General features: G+C 36.7%; 1 long non-coding RNA gene across 1 annotated transcript in view; it reads right to left on the reverse strand.

Annotated features, from left to right (window-relative positions):
* Window positions 1-4,397, reverse strand: part of LOC110297561 — a 107,110-nt gene that overhangs the window by 57,718 nt on the left and 44,995 nt on the right. The window contains exon 3 of the long non-coding RNA XR_002378303.1: window positions 3,449-3,663. This is a non-coding gene — a long non-coding RNA (uncharacterized LOC110297561). The remainder of the gene's footprint in view (window positions 1-3,448; window positions 3,664-4,397) is intronic.

Here is a 4,397-nt window from a genome sequence, read left to right on the forward strand (position 1 = left end):
CTGACCTGCTTGAGTTCCAGTCCTGACTTCCTTTGGTGATGAACAGCAGTATGGAAGTGTAAGTTGAATAAACCCTTTCCTCCCCAACTTGCTTCTTGGTCATGATGTTTGTGCAGGATTAGAAACCCTGACTAAGACATCTCCAAAGAACTATTGCTGAGCAGGCCCATTTTCCCCGTATCCTAATAACTTTTCTCTTCCACTCCCTCTGCTGGAGGTGAGCTAGAGGAGAGGGTGAACCCTTAGAAAAAGTAGGTTGCAAAAAATTTATGCCTACAAGAAGTTCTTGGCTGTGCCTCTTTCAGTGAAGCAAAGATCAGCAAAGACTTGAGACCAACAAGCATTGCACAGCTGGCTCTACAAGCAAGCTAAGCTCTGCCTCTGTCACTGTCCATCAAGTCCTATTTACATCCCTCCAAACATCACATGTCCTCCACGGGTCTTGCCTCACCACTCATCTTGCCTTAGCACATGAATCTGTCTCAGCTGATATCACTCTGCCAATTGGCCCGAGTCTGCAGAAGCAGCAAAAAACTGCAATACACCACTAGAAGTTTTTTTGGTGCATGTCTCTCTATGGAGTCCTGACAAATGGAGCTCAGCTATGCAGGTAAGGCAGACCAATATATTCATCCTTTATCACATGTCCTTTCCTGTGCTTGCTTTGGCAGAACATCCTTTCACCTGTGTCTGCTTCAGTAAAGCATTTCTTCACAAGTCTACCTTAGTGTTTTACCTGTGTCTGCTTCAGTGACAAGTTCATGTGTCTGCCTTAGTAAAACATCATCTGACACAACAGACCTTCCAAAGAACCCTTAAGTTTCCACTTCAACTATGTCATTTACAAATAGACGTACTTTGCTGGTATCTTGTTGAGTATTTTTGCATCAATGCTCATGAGAGAAGTTGGTCTGTAATTTTCTTTATTGACTCTTTGTGTGGTTTGGGTAGCAGGGTGACTGTGACTTCATAAAATGAATTTGCCAGTTCTCCTTCTGCTTCTATATTGTGGGATATTTTGAGTATTGACATCAGCTCTTCTTTGAAAGTCTTGTAGAGTTCTACACTAAAACCATAAGGTCCTGATCATTTCTTGGTTGGGATACTTTTGATGGCTGTTTCTATATTCTTAGGGGTTCTAAGTCTATTTAAATTGTTTATGATGTTGACTTAACTTTGGTAAGTGATATCTATCAAGAAAGTTGTCCATTAGCAATTTTGTGAAATACAGATTTTAAAGTATGACCTAATGATTGTTTGGATTTCCTCAGTGTCTATTATTATATCCCTTTTTGTTTCTGATTTTGTTAACTTGTATATTCTTTCCCTGCTTTTTAGTTAGTTTGGATAGGGATTTCTCTATCTTGCTGATTTTTCTCAAAGAACCAACTTTTTCTTTTATTGATTCTTTGTGTCATTCTCTTTGGTTTTATTTTATTATATCAACCCTCAGTTGGATTATTTCCTGCCATCTACTCTTATTGGATGTGTTTGCTTCTTTTTGTCCTAGAGCTTTCAGGTGTGCTGTTAAGTTCTAGTAGGAGATCTCTTCAATTTCTTTATGAAGGATTTTAGTGCTGTCAATTTTCCTCTTAATGCTATGAACTTTCCTCTTAGCACCACATTTATTATGTCATCTAAGTTTGGGTATGTTGTGCCTTCATTTTCATTTCATTGAATTCTAGAAAGTCTTTTTAACTTCTTTATTTTTGCTTTGACCTAGTGTTCATTTAATAGAGGAATATTTATTTTTCATGAGTTACTTTTTTTTCTGTTGTTTCTGTTGTTGAAATTCAGCTTTAATCCGTGGTAGTCTTAGGATACAGACAGTTATTTCAAATTTCTTGTAACTGTTAAGACTTGCTTTGTGACCAAGTATATAGTCAGTTTTGGAGAAAGTTCCATGAGCTACTGAGATGGTATATTCTTTTGTGTTTGGGTGAAATGTTCTGTAGATATCTGTTAGGTTTATTTGGGTCATAACATCTGTTACTTCTGTTATTTCTCTGTCTAGTTTTGCTTTGGGATACCTGTTCATTAGTGAGAATGAGGTATTGAAGTCTCCCACTATTGACCTGTGAGACTTGATGTATGATTTAAGCTTTAGGAATGTTTCTTTTTACAAGTGCCCTTGCATTTGGAACATAGATGTCCAGAAGTGAGAAATAATCTTGGTGGATTTTGTCTTTAATAAATATAAAGTGTCCCTCCTCATCTCTTTTGTTTAAATTTGAAGTCTATTTTGTTAGATATTAAAATGTTTATGCCATCTTGCTTCTTGAGTCCATTTGCATGGAAAAATCTTTTTCCAACCTTTTATATGAGGTAATGTCTATCTTTGGTTCTGAAGTACGATTCTTGTAAACAGCAGCAGGGTGGTTCTGTTTTCACATGTATTTTGTTAAACTGTGTCTTTTTATTGGGGAACTGAGTCCACTGATATTGAGAGATATTAATAATCAATGATTTTCAATTCCTGTTGGTGGCATGTAAAAGTATGGGGATTTTCTATGCCCTCCCTTGTACCTGAATAATGACATGGAGATCTATACTATTTATTAAGAAGTTTCAAGCACTATAGCTGGGCAGATATTCACCTATTCTAACCCAACTATGCTGCCTACTACCCAGATATGTGCCTCATTACTTGCCATATTAGTTTCACCCTGGCTGCTCCTGCTCCATTTGTGTCCCCATAAACTCTCTCATGGCCACTCTCTCATGAAAATTTCTCCCTCCTTTCCACCCAGGATCCCCTCACTGGGATCAAAAGTTCCACCTTAACTCAGAACTTTTAAGAGTCAAAGGTGATGGGGAATAATTGCCACACAACATTGAAACAGGAGATGCTTCAATAATAATGGCAATGCCAACATCCATACTGCAAGCAGATCTCTGGGCACAGTAATCGGCATCTGAATACACAGTGCACAAAACAATCCCCCTTTTAGTTGAATAAAGGCTCCTTCTCTTATAGTAATAATTATGTATATTAATAACAATTATGAAAACTACCAGGTAAAAATTACATTCATAATATCCAGTCCATTTGTATTTGTCAACCTTGGAGAAAGTACACCATCAACTGTCCTATCTTGGTGAGGTCAGAGTTCTGTATTTAAATCATTTTCTATCATAACTTGCATTTATCAACACACACACACACACACACACATAGACTTTAAAACATTTTCTTAAATCCTATACAGCTTAAGCTTGATTGTGAGATTATAACTATCTAGTCTTTAGCCTCATTAGAACCCAGGAAGGATATTACCTGAGTAAACAGGAAGTGCAGAACAAATAGCTTCCAAAACTGTAGAAATGGCAAAGGCTTCTGGCTACCTGGATAGTCGGTCAACGTTTCTCTGCATCGTTAGAGTATCACCTTCAGCCTTCTGGCCCAGTATCTGACATTCTTTCCTGTGAAGCAGGAATTATGAAGGACTTGTCTACCTCGTCCTTGCAAAGTCCAGCAGTCGACTTCTTCCATGTCCTGTTTGTCAAGTTTGGATAACATGCTGTCTACAGTGGAAGCTAGAGCAGTTTTTTTTTGCCTGATGGCAGCTTGCCACATTGAAGCAAACTCCACATGCTGATTCTTCGATACTCATCATCTTCTTTAAAGTAAGATGGGGTGTTGCCAGGAACTGGTATGTCACACTGTAATGAAAAACCTATTATTTATAAAGCATCTTTAGATGCCATATTCTGTAGATCTCTGAGATTTTTGAAGACCATCTATCTACCTATGGTATATTTGAATAGGCAAATGTTTCTTGTTTCTACCTATTTATTATCTGTTTAGCTTAGAAAACATGCAAAGGAGGTCAAATAAAACTTATTTCTGTAAGTAGCTAAACTACTACCTAATAAGACCATAAATTTGATTGATTGGCTACTAATTTGCATTTCTTAATTATTCTGAACAGTTTGCAATAACAGTTTTCAAAGTTGCATAGGTACAATACCTTAAACAAAAGTTAAAACATAAATATATATAGTATGTTGTTTTTTAAAAAAACTTAAATTTGTATCAAATATACAAAATTCCATACCAATGTAAATATACTTGGCTAGTTGATGTTCTTTAGTTTAAAAGTAGATTCAACAATCTACTCTTTTATCCTTTTATTCCTATATCCCTCCTTTTTNCTTTTCATCCCTACTCACTCTCCTTTCCCAACACTAAATAGGAAAGAAAGAAGAATAGAGGAAAGAAAAGAAAGAGAGAAATCCCTGAATCTAACCTCCTATATTTTATTTTCTTTCTGACAAAGACCATTTNCAATTTGTAATCAACTCCCTATAACAACAACAAACATCCATCACCCAGGCAGCCAAAAACCATCCACCCCCTTTTGGGGGGAATGAGACATCATTCACTTAAAACTACT

The sequence above is a fragment of the Mus caroli genome, chromosome 7, assembly GCF_900094665.2.
Source record: "Mus caroli chromosome 7, CAROLI_EIJ_v1.1, whole genome shotgun sequence".
Classification (NCBI taxonomy): Eukaryota; Metazoa; Chordata; class Mammalia; order Rodentia; family Muridae; genus Mus; species Mus caroli.